General features: G+C 34.1%; 1 protein-coding gene across 1 annotated transcript in view; it reads left to right on the forward strand.

The window, feature by feature from the left end:
- The first annotated feature begins 8,457 nt into the window (after positions 1–8,457).
- The window catches only part of TMUB1 (transmembrane and ubiquitin like domain containing 1), a 60,298-nt gene continuing 50,536 nt past the window's right edge, over positions 8,458–18,219 (forward strand). Inside the window, exon 1 of the mRNA XM_077267736.1 lies at positions 8,458–8,571. The gene's annotated coding sequence lies outside the window, so the exon portion shown is untranslated. The remainder of the gene's footprint in view (positions 8,572–18,219) is intronic.

An 18,219-nucleotide genomic window follows, 5' to 3' on the forward strand; every position in this document is an offset into this window, starting at 1 on the left:
ATATATATATATATATAATACTGACCTCTGTATACAGTGTATATATATATAATACTGACCTCTGTATACAGTGTATATATATATATAATACTGACCTCTGTATACAGTGTATATATATATAATACTGACCTCTGTATACAGTGTATATATATATATATATATATAATACTGACCTCTGTATACAGTGTATATATATATATAATACTGACCTCTGTATACAGTGTATATATATATATATATATATAATACTGACCTCTGTATACAGTGTATATATATATAATACTGACCTCTGTATACAGTGTATATATATATAATACTGACCTCTGTATACAGTGTATATATATATAATACTGACCTCTGTATACAGTGTATATATATATATAATACTGACCTCTGTATACAGTGTATATATATATAATACTGACCTCTGTATACAGTGTATATATATATATATATATATAATACTGACCTCTGTATACAGTGTATATATATATATAATACTGACCTCTGTATACAGTGTATATATATATATATATATATAATACTGACCTCTGTATACAGTATATATATATATAATACTGACCTCTGTATACAGTGTATATATATATATATAATACTGACCTCTGTATACAGTGTATATGTATATAATACTGACCTCTGTATACAGTGTATATATATATATATAATACTGACCTCTGTATACAGTGTATATATATATAATACTGACCTCTGTATACAGTGTATATATATATAATACGGACCTCTGTATACAGTGTATATATATATATATATAATACTGACCTCTGTATACAGTGTATATATATATAATACTGACCTCTGTATACAGTGTATATATATATATAATACTGACCTCTGTATACAGTATATATATATATATAATACTGACCTCTGTATACAGTGTATATATATATATAATACTGACCTCTGTATACAGTGTATATATATATAATACTGACCTCTGTATACAGTGTATATATATATATATATATAATACTGACCTCTGTATACAGTGTATATATATATATAATACTGACCTCTGTATACAGTGTATATATATATATATATATATATAATACTGACCTCTGTATACAGTGTATATATATATAATACTGACCTCTGTATACAGTGTATATATATATAATACTGACCTCTGTATACAGTGTATATATATATATAATACTGACCTCTGTATACAGTGTATATATATATATATATAATACTGACCTCTGTATACAGTGTATATATATATAATACTGACCTCTGTATACAGTGTATATATATATAATACTGACCTCTGTATACAGTGTATATATATATATAATACTGACCTCTGTATACAGTGTATATATATATAATACTGACCTCTGTATACAGTGTATATATATATATATATATATAATACTGACCTCTGTATACAGTGTATATATATATATAATACTGACCTCTGTATACAGTATATATATATATAATACTGACCTCTGTATACAGTGTATATATATATATATAATACTGACCTCTGTATACAGTATATATATATATATAATACTGACCTCTGTATACAGTGTATATATATAATACTGACCTCTGTATACAGTGTATATATATATAATACTGACCTCTGTATACAGTGTATATATATATATAATACTGACCTCTGTATACAGTGTATATATATATATATATATAATACTGACCTCTGTATACAGTGTATATATATATATAATACTGACCTCTGTATACAGTGTATATATATATATATATATATAATACTGACCTCTGTATACAGTATATATATATAATACTGACCTCTGTATACAGTGTATATATATATATAATACTGACCTCTGTATACAGTGTATATATATATATAATACTGACCTCTGTATACAGTGTATATATATATATATATATATATATATATATATATATATATATATATAATACTGACCTCTGTATACAGTGTATATATATATAATACTGACCTCTGTATACAGTGTATATATATAATACTGACCTCTGTATACAGTGTATATATATAATACTGACCTCTGTATACAGTGTATATATATATATATATAATACTGACCTCTGTATACAGTGTATATATATATATAATACTGACCTCTGTATACAGTGTATATATATATATATATATATATAATACTGACCTCTGTATACAGTATATATATATAATACTGACCTCTGTATACAGTGTATATATATATATAATACTGACCTCTGTATACAGTGTATATATATATATAATACTGACCTCTGTATACAGTGTATATATATATATATAATACTGACCTCTGTATACAGTGTATATATATATATATATATATAATACTGACCTCTGTATACAGTGTATATATATAATACTGACCTCTGTATACAGTGTATATATATATATATATAATACTGACCTCTGTATACAGTGTATATATATATATAATACTGACCTCTGTATACAGTGTATATATATATATAATACTAACCTCTATATACAGTGTATATATATAATACTGACCTCTGTATACAGTGTATATATATATAATACTGACCTCTGTATACAGTGTATATATATAATACTGACCTCTGTATACAGTGTATATATATATATATAATACTGACCTCTGTATACAGTGTATATATATATAATACTGACCTCTGTATACAGTGTATATATATATATATAATACTGACCTCTGTATACAGTGTATATATATATATATATATATAATACTGACCTCTGTATACAGTGTATATATATAATACTGACCTCTGTATACAGTGTATATATATATATATATAATACTGACCTCTGTATACAGTGTATATATATATATATAATACTGACCTCTGTATACAGTGTATATATATATATAATACTAACCTCTATATACAGTGTATATATATAATACTGACCTCTGTATACAGTGTATATATATATAATACTGACCTCTGTATACAGTATATATATATATAATACTGACCTCTGTATACAGTATATATATATATATATAACTAGACTGTGGCCCGATTCTAACGCATCGGGTATTCTAGAATATGCATGTCCCCGTAGTATATGGACAATGATGATTCCAGAATTCACGGCAGATTGTGCCCGTCGCTGATTGGTCGAGGCAACCTTTATGACATCGTTGCCATGGCAACCATTATGACATCTACGTCGATACTGTGCTCGTCGCTGATTGGTCGAGGCCTGGCGGCCTCGACCAATCAGAGACGCGGGATTTCCAGGACAGACAGACAGACAGACAGACAGACAGACAGACAGACAGACAGAAAAACCCTTAGACAATTATATATATAGATACTGACCTCTGTATACAGTGTATATATATATAATACTGACCTCTGTATACAGTGTATATATATATATAATACTGACCTCTGTATACAATGTATATATATAATACTGACCTCTGTATACAGTGTATATATATATATAATACTGACCTCTGTATACAGTGTATATATATATATAATACTGACCTCTGTATACAGTGTATATATATATAATACTGACCTCTGTATACAGTGTATATATATATATATAATACTGACCTCTGTATACAGTGTATATATATAATACTGACCTCTGTATACAGTGTATATATATATATAATACTGACCTCTGTATACAATGTATATATATAATACTGACCTCTGTATACAGTGTATATATATATAATACTGACCTCTGTATACAGTGTATATATATATATAATACTGACCTCTGTATACAGTGTATATATATATAATACTGACCTCTGTATACAGTGTATATATATATATAATACTGACCTCTGTATACAGTGTATATATATATAATACTGACCTCTGTATACAGTGTATATATATATATAATACTGACCTCTGTATACAGTGTATATATATATATATAATACTGACCTCTGTATACAGTATATATATATAATACTGACCTCTGTATACAGTGTATATATATATATAATACTGACCTCTGTATACAGTGTATATATATATATATAATACTGACCTCTGTATACAGTATATATATATAATACTGACCTCTGTATACAGTGTATATATATATATAATACTGACCTCTGTATACAGTGTATATATATATATAATACTGACCTCTGTATACAGTGTATATATATATATATATATATAATACTGACCTCTGTATACAGTGTATATATATATATATATAATACTGACCTCTGTATACAGTGTATATATATATATAATACTGACCTCTGTATACAGTGTATATATATATATATATATATAATACTGACCTCTGTATACAGTGTATATATATATATAATACTGACCTCTGTATACAGTGTATATATATATAATACTGACCTCTGTATACAGTGTATATATATATATATATATATAATACTGACCTCTGTATACAGTGTATATATATATAATACTGACCTCTGTATACAGTGTATATATATATAATACTGACCTCTGTATACAGTGTATATATATAATACTGACCTCTGTATACAGTGTATATATATATATATATATAATACTGACCTCTGTATACAGTGTATATATATATATAATACTGACCTCTGTATACAGTGTATATATATATATAATACTGACCTCTGTATACAATGTATATATATAATACTGACCTCTGTATACAGTGTATATATATATAATACTGACCTCTGTATACAGTATATATATATATATAATACTGACCTCTGTATACAGTGTATATATATATAATACTGACCTCTGTATACAGTGTATATATATATAATACTGACCTCTGTATACAGTGTATATATATATAATACTGACCTCTGCATACAGTGTATATATATATAATACTGACCTCTGTATACAGTGTATATATATATATATATATATAATACTGACCTCTGTATACAGTGTATATATATATAATACTGACCTCTGTATACAGTGTATATATATATAATACTGACCTCTGTATACAGTGTATATATATATATATATATAATACTGACCTCTGTATACAGTATATATATATATAATACTGACCTCTGTATACAGTGTATATATATATATAATACTGACCTCTGTATACAGTGTATATATATATATATATATAATACTGACCTCTGTATACAGTGTATATATATATATATAATACTGACCTCTGTATACAGTATATATATATATATAATACTGACCTCTGTATACAGTGTATATATATATATAATACTGACCTCTGTATACAGTGTATATATATATAATACTGACCTCTGTATACAGTGTATATATATATATATATATATATATATATATATATATATATAATACTGACCTCTGTATACAGTGTATATATATATAATACTGACCTCTGTATACAGTGTATATATATATATATATATATATATATATATAATACTGACCTCTGTATACAGTGTATATATATATAATACTGACCTCTGTATACAGTGTATATATATATATAATACTGACCTCTGTATACAGTGTATATATATATAATACTGACCTCTGTATACAGTATATATATATATATATAATACTGACCTCTGTATACAGTGTATATATATATATATATAATACTGACCTCTGTATACAGTGTATATATATATATAATACTGACCTCTGTATACAGTGTATATATATATATAATACTGACCTCTGTATACAGTGTATATATATATATATATATATAATACTGACCTCTGTATACAGTGTATATATATATAATACTGACCTCTGTATACAGTGTATATATATATATAATACTGACCTCTGTATACAGTGTATATATATATATATAATATTGACCTCTGTATACAGTGTATATATATATATAATACGGACCTCTGTATACAGTGTATATATACATATATATATATATAATACTGACCTCTGTATACAGTGTATATATATATAATACTGACCTCTGTATACAGTGTATATATATATATAATACTGACCTCTGTATACAGTGTATATATATATAATACTGACCTCTGTATACAGTGTATATATATATATATAATATTGACCTCTGTATACAGTGTATATATATATATAATACGGACCTCTGTATACAGTGTATATATACATATATATATATATAATACTGACCTCTGTATACAGTGTATATATATATAATACTGACCTCTGTATACAGTGTATATATATATATAATACTGACCTCTGTATACAGTGTATATATATATAATACTGACCTCTGTATACAGTGTATATATATATATAATACTGACCTCTGTATACAGTGTATATATATATATAATACTGACCTCTGTATACAGTGTATATATATATATAATACGGACCTCTGTATACAGTGTATATATACATATATATATATATAATACTGACCTCTGTATACAGTGTATATATATATAATACTGACCTCTGTATACAGTGTATATATATATATAATACTGACCTCTGTATACAGTGTATATATATATAATACTGACCTCTGTATACAGTGTATATATATATAATACTGACCTCTGTATACAGTGTATATATATATAATACTGACCTCTGTATACAGTGTATATATATATATATAATACTGACCTCTGTATACAGTATATATATATATAGATAATATTGACCTCTGTATACAGTGTATATATATATAATACGGACCTCTGTATACAGTGTATATATATATATATATAATACTGACCTCTGTATACAGTGTATATATATATAATACTGACCTCTGTATACAGTGTATATATATATATAATACTGACCTCTGTATACAGTGTATATATATATAATACTGACCTCTGTATACAGTGTATATATATATATAATACTGACCTCTGTATACAGTGTATATATATATATAATACTGACCTCTGTATACAGTGTATATATATATAATACTGACCTCTGTATACAGTGTATATATATATAATACTGACCTCTGTATACAGTGTATATATATATAATACTGACCTCTGTATACAGTGTATATATATATATATAATACTGACCTCTGTATACAGTGTATATATATATATATAATACTGACCTCTGTATACAGTGTATATATATATATATAATACTGACCTCTGTATACAGTGTATATATATATATAATACTGACCTCTGTATACAGTGTATATATATATAATACTGACCTCTGTATACAGTGTATATATATATATATAATACTGACCTCTGTATACAGTGTATATATATATATATATATATATATAATACTGACCTCTGTATACAGTGTATATATATATAATACTGACCTCTGTATACAGTGTATATATATATATAATACTGACCTCTGTATACAGTGTATATATATATATATATATAATACTGACCTCTGTATACAGTGTATATATATATATATATAATACTGACCTCTGTATACAGTGTATATATATATATATATATATAATACTGACCTCTGTATACAGTGTATATATATAATACTGACCTCTGTATACAGTGTATATATATATAATACTGACCTCTGTATACAGTGTATATATATATATAATACTGACCTCTGTATACAGTGTATATATATATATAATACTGACCTCTGTATACAGTGTATATATATATAATACTGACCTCTGTATACAGTGTATATATATATATATAATACTGACCTCTGTATACAGTGTATATATATATATATATATATATATAATACTGACCTCTGTATACAGTGTATATATATATAATACTGACCTCTGTATACAGTGTATATATATATAATACTGACCTCTGTATACAGTGTATATATATATATATATATATATATATATAATACTGACCTCTGTATACAGTGTATATATATATATATATAATACTGACCTCTGTATACAGTGTATATATATATATATATAATACTGACCTCTGTATACAGTGTATATATATAATACTGACCTCTGTATACAGTGTATATATATAATACTGACCTCTGTATACAGTATATATATATATAATACTGACCTCTGTATACAGTGTATATATATATATATAATACTGACCTCTGTATACAGTGTATATGTATATAATACTGACCTCTGTATACAGTGTATATATATATATAATACTGACCTCTGTATACAGTGTATATATATATAATACTGACCTCTGTATACAGTGTATATATATATATAATACTGACCTCTGTATACAGTGTATATATATATAATACTGACCTCTGTATACAGTGTATATATATATAATACTGACCTCTCTATACCACCCATACTGGGTCCCTACAGCAGCCTGCAGGGTGCTGTGTCCCGGGCTGAGCACTAGGGGGCAGTGTGCTTTGCTGTGCGGCTCTGGGAGATGAAGGAAGGAGCGATCCGTCTCTATTACTAAGAAGGATCAGATGACGTCATCCCTTTTTCGGCGAATGTAAAGCGCTGAATTAGCGTCACGTGACCCGGAAGTTCCCGGCATTCTTTGGCGCTTCTCTCTGACGTCATTAGTTCCCGTGACATGTCCGCTTCATAATGTAAGGATACAGGCTGTATAATGATGATGGGGCTGTATAATGATGATGGAGCTGTATAATGATGATGGGGCTGTATAATGATGATGGGGCTGTATAATGATGATGGGAGCTGTATAATGATGATGGGGCTGTATAATGATGATGGGGCTGTATAATGATGATGGGGCTGTATAATGATGATGGGAGCTGTATAATGATGATGGGGCTGTATAATGATGATGGGGCTGTATAATGATGATGGGGCTGTATAATGATGATGGGGCTGTATAATGATGATGGGGCTGTATAATGATGATGGGGCTGTATAATGATGATGGGGCTGTATAATGATGATGGGGCTGTATAATGATGATGGGGCTGTATAATGATGGGGCTGTATAATGATGATGGGAGCTGTATAATGATGATGGAGCTGTATAATGATGGGGCTGTATAATGATGGGGGTTGTATAATGATGATGGGGCTGTATAATGATGATGGGGCTGTATAATGATGATGTGGGCTGTATAATGATGATGGGGCTGTATAATGATGGGGCTGTATAATGATGATGGGGCTGTATAATGATGATGGGGCTGTATAATGATGGGGCTGTATAATGATGATGGGGCTGTATAATGATGGGGCTGTATAATGATGATGGGGCTGTATAATGATGATGGAGCTGTATAATGATGGGGCTGTATAATGATGGGGGTTGTATAATGATGATGGGGCTGTATAATGATGATGGGGCTGTATAATGATGATGTGGGCTGTATAATGATGATGGGGCTGTATAATGATGGGGCTGTATAATGATGATGGGGCTGTATAATGATGATGGGGCTGTATAATGATGGGGCTGTATAATGATGATGGGGCTGTATAATGATGGGGCTGTATAATGATGATGGGGCTGTATAATGATGATGGGGCTGTATAATGATGATGGGGCTGTATAATGATGATGGGGCTGTATAATGATGATGGGGCTGTATAATGATGATGGGAGCTGTATAATGATGATGGAGCTGTATAATGATGGGGCTGTATAATGATGGGGGTTGTATAATGATGATGGGGCTGTATAATGATGATGGGGCTGTATAATGATGATGTGGGCTGTATAATGATGATGGGGCTGTATAATGATGGGGCTGTATAATGATGATGGGGCTGTATAATGATGATGGGGCTGTATAATGATGGGGCTGTATAATGATGATGGGGCTGTATAATGATGGGGCTGTATAATGATGATGGGGCTGTATAATGATGATGGGGCTGTATAATGATGATGGGGCTGTATAATGATGATGGGGCTGTATAATGATGATGGGGCTGTATAATGATGATGGGGCTGTATAATGATGTGGGCTGTATAATGATGGGGCTGTATAATGATGGGAGCTGTATAATGATGATGGGGCTGTATAATGATGATGGGGCTGTATAATGATGATGGGGCTGTATAATGATGATAGGGCTGTATAATGATGATGGGGCTGTATAATGATGATGGGGCTGTATAATGATGATAGGGCTGTATAATGATGATGGGGCTGTATAATGATGATGGAGCTGTATAATGATGGGGCTGTATAATGATGATGGGGCTGTATAATGATGATGGGGCTGTATAATGATGATGGGACTGTATAATGATGATGGGAACTGTATAATGATGATGGGGCTGTATAATGATGATAGGGCTGTATAATGATGATGGGGCTGTATAATGATGATGGGGCTGTATAATGATGATGGGGCTGTATAATGATGATGGAGCTGTATAATGATGATGAGGCTGTATAATGATGATGGGAACTGTATAATGATGATGGGGCTGTATAATGATGATGGGGCTGTATAATGATGATGGGGCTGTATAATGATGATGGAGCTGTATAATGATGATGAGGCTGTATAATGATGATGGGGCTGTATAATGATGATGGAGCTGTATAATGATGATGGGGCTGTATAATGATGATGGGGCTGTATAATGATGATGGGGCTGTATGATGATGGAGCTGTATAATGATGGGGCTGTATAATGATGATGGAGCTGTATAATGATGGGGCTGTATAATGATGGGGCTGTATAATGATGATGAGGCTGTGTAATGATGATGGGGCTGTATAATGATGATGAGGCTGTATAATGATGATGGGGCTGTATAATGATGATGGGGCTGTATAATGATGATGGGGCTGTATAATGATGATGGGGCTGTATAATGATGATGGGGGCTGTATAATGATGATGGGGCTGTATAATGATGATGGGGCTGTATAATGATGGGGCTGTATAATGATGATGGGGCTGTATAATGATGATGGGGCTGTATAATGATGATGGGACTGTATAATGATGATGGGAACTGTATAATGATGATGGGGCTGTATAATGATGATAGGGCTGTATAATGATGATGAGGCTGTATAATGATGATGGGGCTGTATAATGATGATGGGGGCTGTATAATGATGATGGGGCTGTATAATGATGATGGGGCTGTATAATGATGATGGGGCTGTATAATGATGATGGGAACTGTATAATGATGATGGGAGCTGTATAATGATGATGAGGCTGTATAATGATGATGGGGCTGTATATTGATGATGGAGCTGTATAATGATGATGGAGCTGTATAATGATGATGGGGCTGTATAATGATGATGGGGCTGTATAATGATGATGGGGCTGTATAATGATGACTGGGCTGTATAATGATGGGGCTGTATAATGATGATGGGGCTGTATAATGATGATGGGGCTGTATAATGATGATGGGGCTGTATAATGATGATAGGGCTGTATAATGATGATGGGGCTGTATAATGATGATGGGGCTGTATAATGATGATGGGGCTGTATAATGATGATAGGGCTGTATAATGATGATGGGGCTGTATAATGATGATGGGGCTGTATAATGATGATGGGGCTGTGTAATGATGATGGAGCTGTATAATGATGATGGAGCTGTATAATGATGGGGCTGTATAATGATGGGGCTGTATAATGATGATGGGGCTGTGTAATGATGATGGGGCTGTATAATGATGATGAGGCTGTATAATGATGATGGGGCTGTATAATGATGATGGGGCTGTATAATGATGATGGGGCTGTATAATGATGATGGGGCTGTATAATGATGATGGAGCTGTATAATGATGATGGGGGCTGTATAATGATGATGGGGCTGTATAATGATGATGGGGCTGTATAATGATGGGGCTGTATAATGATGATGGGGCTGTATAATGATGATGGGGCTGTATAATGATGATGGGGCTGTATAATGATGATGGGAACTGTATAATGATGATGGGGCTGTATAATGATGATAGGGCTGTATAATGATGATGGGGCTGTATAATGATGATGGGGCTGTATAATGATGATGGGGCTGTATAATGATGATGAGGCTGTATAATGATGATGGGGCTGTATATTGATGATGGAGCTGTATAATGATGATGGAGCTGTATAATGATGATGGGGCTGTATAATGATGATGGAGCTGTATAATGATGATGGGGCTGTATAATGATGATGGGGCTGTATAATGATGATGGGGCTGTATAATGATGATGAGGCTGTATAATGATGATGGGGCTGTATAATGATGATGGGGCTGTATAATGATGATGGGGCTGTATAATGATGATGGGGCTGTATAATGATGATGGGGCTGTATAATGATGATGGGAACTGTATAATGATGATGGGAGCTGTATAATGATGATGAGGCTGTATAATGATGATGGGGCTGTATATTGATGATGGAGCTGTATAATGATGATGGAGCTGTATAATGATGATGGGGCTGTATAATGATGATGGGGCTGTATAATGATGATGGGGCTGTATAATGATGACTGGGCTGTATAATGATGGGGCTGTATAATGATGATGGGGCTGTATAATGATGATGGGGCTGTATAATGATGATGGGGCTGTATAATGATGATGGGGGCTGTATAATGATGATGGGGCTGTATAATGATGATGGGGCTGTATAATGATGATGGGGGCTGTATAATGATGATGGGGCTGTATAATGATGATGGGGCTGTATAATGATGATGGGGGCTGTATAATGATGATGGGGCTGTATAATGATGATGGGGCTGTATAATGATGATGGGGCTGTATAATGATGATGGGGCTGTATAATGATGATGGGGCTGTATAATGATGATGGGGCTGTATAATGATGATGGGGCTGTATAATGATGATGGGGCTGTATAATGATGATGGGGCTGTATAATGATGATGGGGCTGTATAATGATGATGGGGCTGTATAATGATGATGGGGCTGTATAATGATAGGGGCTGTATAATGATGATGGTGCTGTATAATGATGATGAGGCTGTATAATGATGATGGGGCTGTATAATGATGATGGGGCTGTATAATGATGATGGAGCTGTATAATGATGATGGGGCTGTATAATGATGATGGGGCTGTATAATGATGATGGGGCTGTATAATGATGGGGCTGTATAATGATGATGGGGCTGTATAATGATGATGGTGCTGTATAATGATGATGAGGCTGTATAATGATGATGGGGCTGTATAATGATGGGGCTGTATGATGATGGGGCTGTATGATGATGATGGGGCTGTATAATGATGATGGGGCTGTATAATGATGATGGGGCTGTATAATGATGATGGGGCTGTATAATGATGGGGCTGTATAATGATGATGGGGCTGTATAATGATGATGGTGCTGTATAATGATGATGAGGCTGTATAATGATGATGGGGCTGTATAATGATGATGGGGCTGTATAATGATGATGGGGCTGTATAATGATGGGGCTGTATAATGATGATGGGGCTGTATAATGATGGGAGCTGTATAATGATGATGGGGCTGTATAATGATGATGGGGCTGTATAATGATGGGGCTGTATAATGATGATGGGGCTGTATAAGGATGATGGGAGCTGTATAATGATGATGGGGCTGTATAATGATGATGGGGCTGTATAATGATGGGGCTGTATAATGATGATGGGGCTGTATAATGATGATGGGGCTGTATAATGATGGAGCTGTATAATGACGATGGGGGCTGTATAATGATGATGGGGCTGTATAATGATGGGAGCTGTATAATGATGATGGGGCTGTATAATGATGATGGGGCTGTATAATGATGGAGCTGTATAATGATGATGGGGGCTGTATAATGATGATGGGGGCTGTATAATGATGATGGGGCTGTATAATGATGATGGGGCTGTATAATGATGATGGAGCTGTATAATGATGATGGGACTGTATAATGATGATGGGGCTGTATAATGATGGGGCTGTATAATGATGATGGGGCTGTATAATGATGATGGGGCTGTATAATGATGGGGCTGTAAAATGATGATGGGGCTGTATAATGATGATGGAGCTGTATAATGATGATGAGGCTGTATAATGATGATGGGGCTGTATAATGATGGGGCTGTATAATGATGATGGGGCTGTATAATGATGATGGGGCTGTATAATGATGGGGCTGTAAAATGATGATGGGGCTGTATAATGATGATGGGGCTGTATAATGATGATGGGGCTGTATAATGATGATGGGGCTGTATAATGATGATGGAGCTGTATAATGATGATGGGGCTGTATAATGATGATGGGGCTGTATAATGATGATGGAGCTGTATAATGATGGGGCTGTATAATGATGGGGCTGTATAATGATGATGGGGCTGTATAATGATGATGGGGCTGTATAATGATGGGGCTGTATAATGATGGGGCTGTATAATGATGATGGGGCTGTATAATGATGATGGGGCTGTATAATGATGGGGCTGTATAATGATGGGGCTGTATAATGATGATGGGGCTGTATAATGATGATGAGGCTGTATAATGATGATGGGGCTGTATAATGATGGGGCTGTATAATGATGGGGCTGTATAATGATGGGGCTGTATAATGATGATGGGGCTGTATAATGATGATGGAGCTGTATAATGATGATGGGGCTGTATAATGATGGGGCTGTATAATGATGGGGGCTGTATAATGATGATGGAGCTGTATAATGATGGGGCTGTATAATGATGGGGCTGTATAATGATGATGGGGCTGTATAATGATGATGGGGCTGTATAATGATGATGGGGCTGTATAATGATGATGGGGCTGTATAATGATGATGGGAGCTGTATAATGATGATGGGGCTGTATAATGATGATGGGGCTGTATAATGATGGGGCTGTATAATGATGATGGAGCTGTATAATGATGATGGGGCTGTATAATGATGATGGGGCTGTATAATGATGGGGCTGTATAATGATGGGGCTGTATAATGATGATGGGGCTGTATAATGATGATGAGGCTGTATAATGATGATGGAGCTGTATAATGATGATGGGGCTGTATAATGATGATGGGGCTGTATAATGATGGGGCTGTATAATGATGGGGCTGTATAATGATGATGGGGCTGTATAATGATGATGGGGCTGTGTAATGATGATGGGGCTGTATAATGATGATGGAGCTGTATAATGATGATGGAGCTGTATAATGATGATTTGGCTGTATAATGATGATGGAGCTGTATAATGATGGGGCTGTATAATGATGATGGGGCTGTATAATGATGATGGGGCTGTATAATGATGATGGGGCTGTATAATGATGATGGGGCTGTATAATGATGATGGGGCTGTATAATGATGATGGGGCTGTATAATGATGATGGGGCTGTATAATGATGATGGGGCTGTATAATGATGATGGGGCTGTATAATGATGATGGGAGCTGTATAATGATGATGGGGGCTGTATAATGATGATGGGGGCTGTATAATGATGATGGGGCTGTATAATGATGATGGGGCTGTATAATGATGATGGGGGCTGTATAATGATGATGGGGCTGTATAATGATGATGGAGCTGTATAATGATGGGGGCTGTATAATGATGATGGGGCTGTATAATGATGGGGCTGTATAATGATGGGGGCTGTATAATGATGATGGAGCTGTATAATGATGATGGGGCTGTATAATGATGATGGGGCTGTATAATGATGGGGGCTGTATAATGATGGGGCTGTATAATGATGATGGGGGCTGTATAATGATGGGGCTGTATAATGATGATGGAGCTGTATAATGATGATGGGGCTGTATAATGATGATGGAGCTGTATAATGATGGGGGCTGTATAATGATGATGGGGCTGTATAATGATGATGGGGGCTGTATAATGATGATGGGGGCTGTATAATGATGGGGCTGTATAATGATGATGGGGCTGTATAATGATGATGGGGCTGTATAATGATGATGGAGCTGTATAATGATGGGGCTGTATAATGATGACGGAGCTGTATAATGATGGGGCTGTATAATGATGATGGAGCTGTATAATGATGATGGGGCTGTATAATGATGATGAGGCTGTATAATGATGATGGGGCTGTATAATGATGATGGGGCTGTATAATGATGATGGGGCTGTATAATGATGATGGGGCTGTATAATGATGATGGGGCTGTATAATGATGATGGAGCTGTATAATGATGATGCAGCTGTATAATGATGATGGGGCTGTATAATGATGATGGAGCTGTATAATGATGGGGGCTGTATAATGATGATGGGGCTGTATAATGATGATGGGGCTGTATAATGATGATGGGGCTGTATAATGATGATGGGGCTGTATAATGATGGGGCTGTATAATGATGATGAGGCTGTATAATGATGAGGCTGTATAATGATGATGGGGCTGTATAATGATGGGGCTGTATAATGATGATGGGGCTGTATAATGATGAGGCTGTATAATGATGATGGGGCTGTATAATGATGGGGCTGTATAATGATGATGGTGCTGTATAATGATGATGGGGGCTGTATAATGATGATGGGGCTGTATAATGATGATGGGGCTGTATAATGATGGGGCTGTATAATAATGATGGGGCTGTATAATGATGATGGGGCTGTATAATGATGATGGGAGCTGTATAATGATGATGGGGCTGTATAATGATGATGGGAGCTGTATAATGATGATGGGGCTGTATAATGATGGGGGCTGTATAATGATGATGGGGCTGTATAATGATGATGGGGGCTGTATAATGATGATGGGGCTGTATAATGATGATGGGGCTGTATAATGATGATGGGGCTGTATAATGATGATGGGGCTGTATAATGATGATGGGGCTGTATAATGATGATGGGGCTGTATAATGATGATGGTGCTGTATAATGATGATGGGAGCTGTATAATGATGATGGGGCTGTATAATGATGATGGAGCTGTATAATGATGATGGGGCTGTATAATGATGATGGGGCTGTATAATGATGATGAGGCTGTATAATGATGGGAGGTGTATAATGATGATGGTGCTGTATAATGATGATGGGAGCTGTATAATGATGATGGGGCTGTATAATGATGATGGGGCTGTATAATGATGATGGGGCTGTATAATGATGATGAGGCTGTATAATGATGATGAGGCTGTATAATGATGGAGCTGTATAATGATGATGGAGCTGTATAATGATGATGGGGCTGTATAATGATGATGGAGCTGTATAATGATGATGGGAGCTGTATAATGATGATGGGGCTGTATAATGATGGGGGCTGTATAATGATGATGGTGCTGTATAATGATGATGGGAGCTGTATAATGATGATGGGGCTGTATAATGATGATGAGGCTATATAATGATGAGGCTGTATAATGATGATGGGGCTGTATAATGATGATGGGGCTGTATAATGATGATGGGGCTGTATAATGATGATGAGGCTGTATAATGATGATGGAGCTGTATAATGATGATGCAGCTGTATAATGATGATGGGGCTGGATAATGATGGAGCTGTATAATGATGGGGCTGTATAATGATGATGGGGCTGTATAATGATGATGGGGCTGTATAATGATGATGGGGCTGTATAATGATGATGGGGCTGTATAATGATGATGGGGCTGTATAATGATGGGGCTGTATAATGATGATGGTGCTGTATAATGATGATGGTGCTGTATAATGATGATGGGGCTGTATAATGATGATGGGGCTGTATAATGATGATGGGGGCTGTATAATGATGATGGGGGCTGTATAATGATGGGGCTGTATAATGATGGGGCTGTATAATGATGGGGCTGTATAATGATGATGGGGCTGTATAATGATGATGGGAGCTGTATAATGATGATGGGGCTGTATAATGATGGGGGCTGTATAATGATGATGGTGCTGTATAATGATGATGGGAGCTGTATAATGATGATGGGGCTGTATAATGATGATGGGGCTGTATAATGATGATGGAGCTGTATAATGATGATGCAGCTGTATAATGATGATGGGACTGTATAATGATGATGGGACTGTATAATGATGATGGAGCTGTATAATGATGATGGAGCTGTATAATGATGGAGCTGTATAATGATGGGGCTGTATAATGATGATGGAGCTGTATAATGATGATGCAGCTGTATAATGATGATGGGACTGTATAATGATGATGGGACTGTATAATGATGATGGGGCTGTATAATGATGGAGCTGTATAATGATGGGGCTGTATAATGATGATGGAGCTGTA

This window comes from Ranitomeya variabilis, chromosome 6, assembly GCF_051348905.1.
Source record: "Ranitomeya variabilis isolate aRanVar5 chromosome 6, aRanVar5.hap1, whole genome shotgun sequence".
NCBI lineage: Eukaryota > Metazoa > Chordata > Amphibia > Anura > Dendrobatidae > Ranitomeya > Ranitomeya variabilis.